This window comes from Protopterus annectens, chromosome 9.part0 (assembly GCF_019279795.1).
Source record: "Protopterus annectens isolate FY-2018-M chromosome 9.part0, PAN1.0, whole genome shotgun sequence".
Classification (NCBI taxonomy): Eukaryota; Metazoa; Chordata; order Ceratodontiformes; family Protopteridae; genus Protopterus; species Protopterus annectens.
In genome coordinates this window covers 770,166,110-770,180,535 of record NC_056743.1, presented here as the reverse complement: position 1 = coordinate 770,180,535, position 14,426 = coordinate 770,166,110, and the positions used below count along the sequence as shown (strand labels likewise).

The following is a 14,426-nucleotide window of genomic DNA, read 5'->3' as shown; positions in this document are numbered from 1 at the left end:
TGGCATTATCAGTGTGAGTGTTGAAAATAGCGAGATGGCACTGTTGTTTTAAGACTATATTTGAATTATGTCAGCTATCAAGGTAATTATACATAGAAATTTTCCGGTATCTGACAGAGATCTCTGAAGTTATATTTTGCTGTTAATTACTCCTTTAGAAAATTACAAGATTGCAAAAGTATAAATTGTAAGATAATTATGGTGTTTCATTTTTTTAGTTAAAAGTGAAAAAGGTAATTAGCCATTAGCATGTTTCTCCTATACAAATAATTTTCTGTTCTTTTTTCCACCAACACCCTTGTCTTTTTCTACACTTTTTTTATTTTTGTAAAATTCTATCCATATTGCAGTTATCACAGATTGGCAATTTATAAAAATCACCATGCTGAAACACATTGAAATTAAAATGGTCAAAAATATTTTTATCAGGAAAAACTACTTTTAATGAAAACAAAACTATGCATTCATCCCTACTTAATATAATCGACTGTAAGGTCACAGATGCTCTGAGGAAAGGAATACCAAACTGTGGCAGCCTTAGATTAGAGGAAGAATCATCTTCACACAACTATTAACAAAAATATAGACACACACACACATAGGCATACATTAACACATAATTCCAAAGCCACTATCATTTCTCCTACATTTAGCTCCCAAAATCATTTTAAATTTCTTTCTGATATGCAGGACTCATGTCATGCTGGATATGGTGGATGATAATAAGAATCTTAAATACACCTCTAGCTTCACCCATCACCCAATAGATTCTACAGCCCAGGAATAATTTGGCACTCTTCCTAGGAGTGACAGTCAAGAGCCTGGCTACAGAGTTCTGCACCCACTGCAAGGAAGCCAGATAACTCAAGGTAAACAGTGCTGCAATAGTCAAGGTGTTATAACACTAAGGCATGAACCACCATACTAAGGTCCACTGATGGAATATAACACTTGATCCAAGCAATATTTTTCAGATAGAAATAAGACATCTTAACTCATTTACTCCAATGGAGCTCAGGAAGTTTGCACTGTAACTTCCAATAAGCCTTTTAACAGAATCAAATTATGTCCTTAAATTTCAAACAAATGTTCATATTTCCGGAACTATAAGGGTTATGAAAGAAGTATAAATGGCAAACTCTTTAGCACAAACTATTTTTATAGTGGTAGTATTCTTTAGGTTCTAGGTCTTAAACCAAGTTGTATAAGTCACAGTAAACACAGTAACTATTACATTTGTAATATTTTGTACAGAACTTACAATATCTCAGCAACCACTAAAGTTACACACATACTATCAGCAGCATTTTATTCATCTAGCTAAGTGCTTTCATGTGAGGCAAAGAGATTCTGTCTGTGTTACTTGGTTGTTGATATATTTAGAAAAATGTGAAAATTATATATCTATAAATTAGTATAATAAAAATAACAGTTAATATCTCTTTACCCGCACTAGACAGAGGTAAAATATTAATACAATTGAGTTTTCCACTGTGTAAGCTTTAAATTAAAATCTTTTACAAACTTGCACATATCATGGTTTTGGAATTATTGCTGCAAATATGAACAAGCATTTTCTGACACCTAGAGGCATCAGTAGGAGTTAACTACAGATGCACCTGGATGCGTCACTCAGATGTAATGAGTTAAAAGTTGCTAATATCTGGCACTTCAGTGTCAGTCTGTCATAAGGAATTACATCCAGATTGTGAACAATGAACACAAATTTCAAATGACTATTTCCATATGAAAGTAGAGAGCAAAATGAACATGTTAGGGACAATTCATGGCATGCACCAACATAGCTTTAGGAAATTGTATTATCCAATCAAGGATACAATCCAAACAGTTTTTTAAAGTGAAAGGTTCAACTCACTCTCTGGAGAAAAGGAAAGGTATAGCTGAATATCATCAGTGTAGTCTTGATAAAGAACACCTTTCCCTGCAATAACCTCCATAAGGAGCAGAGGCTATACTGTGAAAAACAATGGAGAGAAACTCAAGCCCTATGGTACACCACAAGGCAAAGGGTAAGAACCTGACAAGTTCAGACCTCTCACCACTCACTAACATTATTTAAAGAGGTAAGAGGCAAACAACTTAATGACAGTGTCTGATAACACACAGTGTATTGTCTGACACTTGACTAGAATCTTCTGGTTCATCATCATGTCAAATGCCACTGAGAAATCAAGCAGGGCCAGGTCTTTTGCCATAAGAAGCTGATTAACCATGCAGTGATGAGTGTCTCAGTACTGTAATTGAACTTCAACCCAGACTGACAAGGATCTAATAAGCTATGAAACCTCAGATGAGAAAACAGTGAACACAGCTGCATAAAAACACATTCTTAATCACCATGCTAGTAAGTTGAAGGTTCAAGACCAGGCAACAATCTTTCAAAATGTCTGCATTCAAATATGGTTTCAAAGCCTCTTTTAAGATACTTGAAAGAAATACACAATAAAATAAAATCACAACTAGCCAATTGGAAAATGGCAAGACTGACAAATAGAACTTGTATTATAAGGCTCAAGTGAATAAAATAAAATAAAACCTAAAAACTATCTCATATATAAAATTAAGAAATACTAACATAAGTCTCACTACACTGTAGATGCTTTTCATAGACATTGTGTGCTGTGGAGCAGGCCATAGATAGGCATACCAATCATGAATTTGTCAATCACAAAAGAAGTGACACAAAGGGATGGCATACTGTATACTATCTTACGCAACTGTGCAGGAGCTGTACTCCATGAACGAAATGCATATACAAATAACCCCAGCCCTCCCCTCCATCCCTACCCATATGCCATTCATAATATGGAATGCACTGAATTGTAAGGTAAGGCCAATAGGGCAACATATGGGAAACCATCAAAGTTCTACATGATGAAGCTGCACACAATGGTGCAGCATTCTCCTTCCCTGCTAATATGTTGCTGTGCAGACATAGCTGAAAAGCACACTAGCACAGTGAGAGAAAAAATCTATGTTGCATGGTAGGAAATACTCTATTGGCAAGCAAACTTGTCTCACTCCCACTCAATGATACTGTGAAGCTCTTGCCAATAGGAGCTCACACGGTTCAAGATTTTCCCTGATTAACATACTATGGCAATGATCCTTTTTCCACCATCATGTCTAAGGAATGAAATTTCATTATGAATAGTGCCTTAGAATTAAAGCACAGCAAAGCACACTCAAGAACTGCACATTAGTGTATAATACTGTACAAAGAAGTTACATGTAATTGCGTAGTACAGTATACTATACTAACATGCAGTTCTCCGTTGTGGTGTGCAGTGTTATTTTACTTCATAGCAATCCCCCAATCCCCCCCCCCCATTCTGAGCTCAGAAGTGCCAACTATGCAATTGTGTACTAGGTACTCAGTAGAAAGTCTTGTGTACCATTCAAGAAACTGAGATGTTCGCAGTACAGTGCTATCACTGCCCTGACCTGTGTTCATGAATTAGGATAGTTTAAGGTGATGAGCAAGACATGGTGTGCAGCATTACATTGAAAAGTATTTTGTCAAACACTGCAAAGTGAAGGCTGATATGTTTTATCTGTATAACTGAACGGATGTGTTTATTCACTTAGACTGGTTATTCACTTACAGTATATATTTTTGCTGAGATTGGCAGTCAGTTGATTAAGAAGGTTTCTTGTTTTCTCCACTCTGTGATTGATCTCTGAATTGGTTTATATAACTAACAGGGGGTGGGGGAGTATGGGATGCTTTACTCTTGCAAAAAAATGTTTTTGGTATTTACTATGTTGTAATGGTTTTGTTGAAGTTAACAAAATCCTTTGTTTTTGAGACTTTGTGTTTCGTTATATCAATTATGCATGTAATGTGCATACGTGAATTCAAATGCATTTTATACACACATACACACAATGTATGCACATACGTATATATAGATCCACACAAAGTGCACAGGCAATTGTGGTGCATATCACATGCTATGTATGTTTCAAAAGAAAGAGCACCAAAATTAAAAGGCAGCCTCAGTTCATTGACTTCCACCATACCAACAGTAACAGCAGCAGCAATCTAAATTTCACTCAACAGAGCCTCTTTAATGAGTAATAATCCATTAATCATGTGGTGTATTTTATATCATCAAAAATCAGGTAACCCAAATTACTTGACCATCACTAAACCAAAACAAAACTAAAAATCATATTTCATTCAAATCAGGACTATACAAAGCCCCCAAACACAATATCTACATTCTGTTCTATCTTATCAAGGATACACTTTTTAGTATAAACATTAGAAATATGAGCTGGTATCTTGTCTATAGCAGTAAATAAATACAGCTATTTTGTGATGTAAAGTAAGTTTGAACAGAGGGCTGCATTTTCTATAGCATCTAATATCATGTATATGTAGTGACAGTTTCTGTCTTAAGGGACACATTGTCTGTGCCTCCTACAATGCACAACAGATGCATGTAACTAGATAGACAATGTGATCCATTTTACATGTAGAAAAATTATTAATATTGTATGTTTTACTAGCTTAGCAGAGGAAAAATATTTGCTTTTTGTTATATAATAACACAGTGAGCAACAACCACATGATGAGTAACCCACTGGGGGATTGCCAAGCAGTCTCCAATCACTAACTAATTTAAAGCCCTTTTAAAACTAAAAATGTCCATATGTATGACTTGTCCTATAATTGAAAAGACATTAATCCAGACTAATATATCCTAGAGTATGGTCTGCCTTAAGAATATATAATTTTCCCCTAAGAAACCCATAATCTTAAAAATATTTCTGCTATATTTTGTAACAAATCTCAATGATTAATGTAATTTATTTATTGAGGAACATATGTGAAAGTAAATTCTGTCTGTCATGAGGAAATCCCCGGTTTCTAGCTTTCTGCATCCTATTATAATCATAGCACCTTTCCAAAAATGCATTTTCCATAAAAAAAAAGAAAAAATGTGCATATCTGCCAGGTCACTACATATTCTTCAAACCCTCAAAAACTGGGAATATGGAATACTGTCAGCAATGAAGCATGAATGGCAGCTATCATAGTCCCATAAGTAATTCTAAGAAAAAGGCTTCCTAAAGTTTATTTTAAGGAACTATTGCCTAATTTAATAACAAATACATACAAATAATTATATGTTTTAGGATAATATGTTACAGTAAAATTGGTATCAAAATGATTGTTGCTTAAATATTTAACAGAATTATTTAGCTGGTCAAGATCCCCTGCACATGGCAATATACAATCACCAAGGACTCATTTCTACATGTCCATAAATGAAAAAAAAACATACTATACATTTCATTATAAATCAGAAACATTTCAGTATAACCTAGGTATAAATCAGAATAAAGTGGGGCAAAAGTTGCCACATAGCTATCCCAAGTTTCTGTAAATAATGATGCTTTGAAAAAAAGCATTTTTCTTCAAAATTATCCTCAACAGATTAATCAAAAATTAATTAAATTCACTCGTGCAGTCCTGAAAAATTCAGCCACTATATCCTTATGGGAAATTGATATATACAAACTTTCAACACCCAAAGTACATAAATGTTGTTGATTCCATCTGGACTTGTTCTGTTAAAGCTAAAACCTGTATAGAGTCATTTAAATATAGCCCAATATGTTATATAATGGCCTGAAACAAAATTCATTACGTACCTAGCACCTTACCAGTGTCATTCTGATTCTCTCAAAAACCTGCTTCTAATTTAATAATTTTCTGATGTCATATACAATTTTCTTCTTCTTCTCTTTCGGCTATTCCCATTAGGGGTCACCACAGTGGATGCAAACTCACTATCTTTTGATCTCTGTTTAATCTCAGTCACATAACAATATATTGACTGCAGAACACATTGATTTCCAGTGAAATATAAATGTCTCACATGCAGATTTTTCTTTGGTTCACAATATGCTAAAAATCTTTCTATCAACACTGATAACTTGTCATTTTCCTCCTCTATGAGACAAAAAGTATTAAATATCTTCAATGCTTACCTGCTTGCAACATGAAGGAACATCACACATTGGACTTTTTCCTGGCATTGCTTCACTTTCACTGGCAGTGAAATAGAGCTCAAATTTTTGAATCAGGTGTTTCCAGCTCTAAAGCAAGTTGCCATGTAACTTCAGAGATATTGGAGGTTGAAGTGATTACATTTTGAGATTCTGAGCTAAAATGAAGGGAGAGAACAAAATGCAGAGAAAACAATTGAAATTATAGTCAGCAGGCATGAGATGTAACAGCATAATAATTACATGTCATATGAAAATATGTAGCAATATTTGTTTCAATTTTAGATATGAGAAATGTAAAACATATGTTGCTGAGTTTTAATGTTTAAATATTTTTGATCATTTTTGATTGTGTAGTCATGGTTATATTGATACCTAGTAGGTCTAGTGTTGTGTGATTTAGTAGCTTTATATTGTAATATATTGGTTATACTTGTCTTAGTGTAGGGAACAGTAAGAAGATTTAAGCATTTTGACTTCCCTTTTGTGTGCCTGTGGGTGGGGTGAGGAACATAGCAACCATGATTTCTATACTTTTTAATATCTGTATTTTTAGTTTGTATTGTATTTTCTTATTTTGTGCTTAGCATGACTTTTTATAACATTTTAGTATTAGGGAAAGTATTTTATCTTTTTGTTTTTGGCTAGTATTACATATGCAGTGTAGGATATTGAATGGTTATTGTGAGATAGGTTTGGGCACTGATGATATGGGAAACTATTTTGTGATAATACAGAGCTGTGGCAGTATTAAAATTTCTTGTACATTAGACAAGAAAATGTTTACTTTCTTTTCTTTGAGTTGATACAACCTCAGAAGTAGTGCATTTAGACATCAATGGTGTGGGTGCACAGCCCCTACATTAGGGATGTAAGGGTTTGTAAAAGGCTTTAAATTAACCTCTGTGTTTTAATTTTCAGGCGGTATTAGGGATGGCAGGAAAGTGTGGTTGGTAAACTGGTTGTTGGGCAATCAGATATCATGGTATAAAAACAGACCTTATTTCATGTGTGATGCCTGTGTACTGGCCCAGGAGTCAAGGAGCCTCAGTCCTCACCACTAACACAGTGAGGAGCGTCCACATTTGGAAGGTTAACAAATACATGCACAGTAAAGTACAATTTCCCTTTAGAGCACACAAAGATCAAAGTCAGTCTGGGGCTGGTTTCTCCCTTTCTCTCCAGATTCCCAATAAGACACTCCACTGGCACAGCTATAGGGTCCAGATCTCAGCCTAGTGGTCAAGCTCCTGCACCCTCTCTGTCCAACCAGTGCTTTGTGTCCCTGCCCAGGTAGCTGACACACACACACTTTGGAATATGAGTTATGTACACACATACACTCCTGGGGAAGGCTAGCACAGGTTCTCCAGCTATGCCCCTTCTGCTATGTTTTCTCTCTCTCTCTCTACATTTTGTGTTTTTAAGTAAAGTCAAATGTACTGTATATAGAGAGTGAACTTTCACATTTATAGTTTACAAGTGTAACATAGGAACTGAAACTGTATAAAATAAAGGACTGTGAGTTAAATAATAATACAATTAAGTGAAAATGAATAAAAGAAACAGAAGTGCAGGTTTCCATGATGCTACTAAGAAAAACACATGCACATTTGGAAATATTGTTGCATATACTAAGTGCATCTTAAGCAAGAGAAACATTAAGCATTTAGTCAAATATGCAAGCTATGTGAATGTCATTTTTTATTTTATTTATTTATTTATCTATGTATTTCTTTATTTACTTATGTAATTAAGTCTATGTACCAAGAATTGCATACTACTGAGTAAAAGCAAAAACAAAAAAATAAAATAAAATAGAATAAAATAAAATAAAACAGAAATATTTGTGGGTTTAGCTGAAAAGCAATACTTCAATATGGTTCAGGTTTCAAACAGTACACAATTTACTGTAAATTAATTTTGGTCTGAGAAATCTGATTCAAACAAAAGTTGTTATATTTTAGCTAGGTATTGGTGTTTAATGGAATGTGATGTAAAGAGCTACTTCTAAATCACTGAATCTGCCTAATATCTTGTAGAAACCATCATGCACTCTTCTGATATGCTTAAATAACAAGATAAAACCATTAGATCAGATGTTGCTTAATTGTGAGTACAACCACAAACAGAAAATTAAAGCAAATGTTCTAGTTATCATCCTTGGAAAAAATCAGATAAAGCAACTAAACAGACTGTGTTATAATGCTTGTGAGAAAATTAGCATGATTAAAAGGATTCATACATTGCAGATGCAGAATGATTTCAGATTTGTGCAGCAAGCAGCAACAACTATTCTAACCATAAAGTGAAAGCTTAAATTCAAACAAAGAAAATGAAAAACAGCTGAAAAATCATCATAACTGTTTACAGTGATACTGACAACTTGCATGTTTTTTCAAGGAGGTTTCCAGAGTATTCTAGATATTCAAAAGTGTGTGATAGTACTAGTAAGTGTAATAACAGAACTACTGTTATACTTCACTGACAGTTATATAACAGAGTAATAAGGAACACTTATTAACAAGCACTGCTGGCATTATACTGGCATATTCATTATACATGGCATAAAACTTTCATTTTACAAGTGGCTGATAACTAACCTCCATTTTTGTGGAACTATTGCAATACATCCTGTGTATTTTATATAGCCCTCATTAGTGCACTGCTACATGCTTTGTCATTGATATTGTAAGAGATTCCTAGCAGGAACTGTTTTATCTGCTTGTTTATCCTGTTGCTTTGCATACATCTGTATTTGATGTCCGTAGTTAGTTTTGGATGTTTAATTATACAGGCTATTTTTTGTTGTATCAGGCTATACCAGTATCTTACACTGAGTGCTTATACTGTTTAGGATAGTTTTAACTTTGTCCTCTCACCTAAACCCTTTTTTCTCTCTCTATCCCTTCTAGCTCTCTACCCTATACTAAGGAACCTGCTTGATCTTTCAGAACCCCTCACTGCTATTTGGTCTCAACCATCCCAACGTCGGGCCAAGGAACTCTGTTGTCCCTCCACATATATTGTGCTCCGAGGTTCCAAAAGGACTAAGAAAGTATGTTCCACCCTGGACCTACCTTTTAAACTGTATAATTTATGTAGTTATAACTACCTACCAAGAAGTAAAACTAAGCTAGCGAGCAGGGAAACCAGCAGCAAAGATTCCCTCCTCTACACCCCTTTAGCAATTTACCTTTATCTCCCCCTACCTACTGCTATCTATAACTCCTCTTCTAGCTGTATCTAATACTGTTACCTTGTCTCCTTTACTGTCTGTCCACTAGGTTGCACCAAATTCCAATCTAGAATTAAACCTTATTCCCAACTATCTATTCTTAATACTTTACTGTCACTCCACTAGTACCTTTTTTCCTCTTCTTACTATCTAGCTGTACTCCGCTTCCCCCCCCCCCCTGTACTCTACTATCACTCTGAACCTCTCTCCGGCATTATCTCACTCTACTCACCCAGAGACACCTAAAGGCTCTGAGGCTTACTGATTGTTTCTGTTTATTCTCACTTACCTTCTGTAACCCGCTCCGTTCGCCCTGCGGGCTCACTCCGCTCCCCTACCTTACCCCAATTTCCACCCACCCCCAGTGCTCCTACCTTTATACTTACCAAGCCACAACCCCTCAATCCTATCAATTAAACTCTGACCACTCCTTTTGACCCACCACCTACTCAACCTATCACATACTAATAACCACTTCCCCTTACCTCATTTACACCTTTCTAGTCCACACCCTCATATACTCCTACCTCCATAATCCCAATCACATTTTATAACATCTCCCTCACCATGCCCTCTACTTATCAACTCTTGTACATTAAACAACTATTCCTACTCTCACTAATATCAATGCTTTCCATTCCCTATACTGTCACTTATTACGAACATCTCCAATACTCATCTCAACAATCCCTTAAACAAACATTAACAGTAAATCTCAAAATCCTTAACCACTCTAACATAACATCTACCTCACACTATCTATCACCTAAATACCACAGAGTCTCCCATTTTAAATGCACACAATTTGGAAAAATACAACTTATTTATACTAAACCTCTGAAACATGCATATTATCCTCTCAAATATCCTCTCCTTCACGGGGACATTCATCCTAACCCAGGACCATACAACAACACCCTAGGACAACCAACCCCACCCTACACTCCCACAAATTCAGTACTCATAGCTCATCTAAACATTAGGAGTGTTAACAACAAAGTAAGCCAACTACATGCTCTACTTGAAACTCACTCATTTGATATCTTATGCTTAACTGAAACCTGGCTTAAACCTACTACAAAAGATACTGAAATACTCCCACCTGGATACAACATACTGAGGCTAGACCGAACTGCTAAAAAAGGTGGTGGGATAGCAATATTATACAAATCTCATTTACAGGTCACTCTCATACTGGTACAATCCCCTGTAATAACCAAGGTAGAAATTCTTATCACCAAACTCCAACTCAACAATACCAAATCCATTAACTTAATATGCTCCTACATACCCCCAGGCAGCAACATTAGCATCATAGAAAGTATTCTCAGCTGGCTGTCTACAACCTTCCCTCAAGAAACAATAGTACTTGGTGATTTTAATATAGACTGGTACTCCTGTACCACACTAAATACACCAACCCAAATAAACCTTTACGGCTTCTCTCAAACTATTACCACCCCCACTAGAATCCATAAACCCACCAAAAAAGAAAGTATATTAGACTGGATCTTAATAAATTGTCACCCTGTCTCCTACAAAGTAGGTGTCCTTCCTGATGATATTAGTGACCACTCACTAGCCTACATATCCAGACAAAAAACCTATATTCCAAATGAACCAACCTTTAAAATCACCCGCAACAAAAAGAAATTTAATCCAGCCAATTTTCAGGCGGAGCTACTAGCCTGTGACTGGTCACCCTTAAAGCACCTGCCAAATGACGAAGCAGTATCCCACTTTAACACCAAATTTCTACAGATTTTAGAATTCCATGCCCCCTCACGTTCCTTAAGAACTAGATGCAAAGCAGCCCCATGGCTCACTAAAGAAACCAGACAACAAATCCTACAAAGAAACAAAATCTGGTCCAAATGGAGACACACTAAAGACCCTATTGATCAGCAGCATTTCAGACAACTAAGAAATGCCACCAAAAATCAATATTACAGGATAAAAAGAACTATTTCTTCAAGCTACAACAAAATCACCATAGTCAACCCCAAAGATTCTGGTCTAGCATAAATAAACTCTTACATCCAGGACACTCCAAAACTCCTACCCCATCTACTCTCTCCCACAACTCTCCCAAGGAGATTGCTGATGCTTTCAACTGCTTTTTTACTGAAACTGTCCAATCTCTAGCTAACTCCCTACCACCTCTCAACCCCACCCTACCTTCCCCCCACTACCTTACCACCTACATTTCATTTAAAACCTATTCCTACAGCCCTCATCTATAGACTACTTCATAAACTCAAACCCTGTACAGCCTCAGATGATCTCCTACCACCTGAACACCTTCAAATTGCTGCTAAACCTCTTGCCTACCCAATCTCTATTCTAATTAATAGAACCATAACTGAAGGCTCTGTCCCTTCATTATGGAAAATCTCTCACATACTCCCACTTCATAAAGGAGGGAACTCAACTGAACTCTCCACCTTTCGACCTATTACACTACTATCTCCACTAGCCAAAATTATGGAAAAATGTATCCACAAACAATTTCTAGACCACATTCTCCAATATAACCTTCTAGCTGACTGTCAACATGGTTTCAGACCATTCCACAGTACCACCACTGCTCTCCTATCCTTCACAGACTGCATTGATAAACAATGTAACAATAACATGCTCTCCTCTGCTCTGTTCATTGATCTCTCTAAAGCTTTTGATATGGTCAACCATCAATTACTACTTAATATACTCAACTCTTTCTCTCTTGACACACTAGCATTCCAATGGTTCAAATCCTACATGCATAATAGACAACAGACTGTCCTCTAGGATAATAACTTATCCAAACATCTCCCAATTACTCTGGGTGTCCCACAAGGCTCTATCCTGGGACCTCCACTCTTCTCCATTTTCATTAACAACCTTTCTACTAATCTTCCTCTACCCACCTGCATACAATACGCAGATGACTCCACTCTCATCTGTAAAGCAACCACTTCATCTGAGCTCCATGATATCACCCAATCAGTTTTCAACCAAGTAGAAAATTGGTTCCAAGAACATCACCTCCTCCTCAATGCCAAAAAAACAAACTATTACTATTTACACCAACTAACAAATCCACCCCATTACACTTCTCTATTACCTCCATAGATGGGACAATCATAGCTCCCGACACAACTACAAAACTCTTAGGTGTACTGATTGACCACAACCTCAACTTTGACACTCACATTAATGCCACCATCAAAACTGTAAACAAAAAACTGGGATCCTTAAACTCTGTGGGGACAATTTGAAACAAACTTCCCACAAAACTGACATCTCTCTCATCATTACCTCTCTTTAAAAATCAACTAAAAAGTCACTTAAAAGCACAATGGCTTTGTCCTTGTACAAACCCCGACTAACCCCCCCTTACCACCATAACCTTTTCTATACATCTCCTCCTCAACCACCTTTAATCTATGTAAACATTTGTTATCTCAAATATACAGTATGACAAAAAAAAATCTCTGTTATTCCTTGTTTGAAAAGACATTTTATCTTTTCTCTCAGTTTCAATCTTATTCATATTTGTGTATTACATGTATTAACTTACTCTGTTTTATAAATGTTATCTTATTATGTCTATTTCTGTGCAAACTTGTAAAAACCACTGGAGCTTTTCTTCCCGGGCCTCCACTGAAAATGGACATAAATCCAGCTGGACTAGCCCGGTCAACAAATGTAAAATAAATAAAAATAAAATAAAATATACAGATTAAGTCCAATTTATTTGCTGGATTAGTATGTTTACAAGGGGAGTACCATATTAAGATATGAGCTGAAGCAATAATAGGAATTTATGCACTGAAAAGAGCTCTGAAGATTATTTTAAACAGAAATGAACAGGAAATGAAATGCATGGTAAGCCTTATTAACTGTTAAACTAGTTGAATTGACTGGGTCAACAGCATTGACGCAAGACAAGCTTAGAACATGCATAGATCCCCACTCTTAAACAAATGGATATACAGGAAATGTTGTACACCTCAAACTCTTAAAGAAGTTATTGCTACAATGCCTAATGCTAGATTCCTTTAAGAAAGGTGCTAATTGGGAGGTGTTGAAAACTAAAGTGGAATGAAGTAGCTCTGAGCTTTATCCCCTCTCAACACTTACAGGTCTCTGTGATGATTTTTTGAATATTTTCAACCAAAGAATTGTTTCAAAGAGCAGTAGGTAAAATGAATGAAGGCTTGGGAGGTGTAATTACCATAACAGATTATCACATGTGAGGAGCTACAGAACAGCATCATGACATTAGGTTTATTAAGATACTCAATAGACTGACAGAGAGAAAGATTTGAAGTTGAACAGAATCAAATATATAATCAGCGTGAATAATCTTAAATATGTAAGTCATATTTTGAAATCAGAAGACCTCAAACTAGATTCCAAGGTACTTACGTATTATCGCAACCAGATTTTTGCAATAATACCGGTTGCTTCACGGTGTTTAAATCTTACCGTTAATGCTGTGAAGATGCCAAACAATGTGTTTTCTTTCACAGTGAAGGTTGATTTAGGCAGGGTTATGAATAAAAAAAGAAAAAGTAGTGTCGCTGTTTATGTATGCACTTTACTGACACCATGTCATGTAGCTCGCACTAAAGTGCATAGACACTTCAATTGTCACGGCTGCTCTCTTACTGACTACAATTGCTCTTACCAAATATCGCCTCACTTCACTTTTCATCAGCAAGTAAGTGACAGAGCATTGCAATGTTTCTGTTTTTATGTAACTGTGCCCACGGCTTGCTATACCAATGTACCTGACAGCTTCCACTCATTACTGCAGAACAGATAAAGTCGTTCCGCCATTACATAATGAATTATACCACGTTAGAAATCTGAGACAACTGAAGCATGCATGCATAATGCACACAAAACAGGAAGAAGACTAAAACAATTGTTTAACAAAAAATACGACTCGAAGACACAAGTGGTTTAGCGCTTTCATTCGTTTAATACAGAACTTCTTCAGAAACAGCCATATCTCACAACAAATGCCCATTTATACCGTTATCAATTATTTAAATACAAGCAATTAACCAATCAAAATCTTAAACTCTTAATATACTGATTGAAGTACTTAAATATTTAAAAATGCAACCCAAATAGTAATAAAATAATAGTGCAA

The 14,426-nt window shown here is 35.9% G+C and overlaps 1 long non-coding RNA gene across 1 annotated transcript in view; it reads right to left on the bottom strand.

Moving 5' to 3' along the window:
• Positions 1-14,426, bottom strand: part of LOC122811512 — a 518,443-nt gene that overhangs the window by 400,844 nt on the left and 103,173 nt on the right. The window contains exon 2 of the long non-coding RNA XR_006366262.1: positions 6,025-6,200. This is a non-coding gene — a long non-coding RNA (uncharacterized LOC122811512). The remainder of the gene's footprint in view (positions 1-6,024; positions 6,201-14,426) is intronic.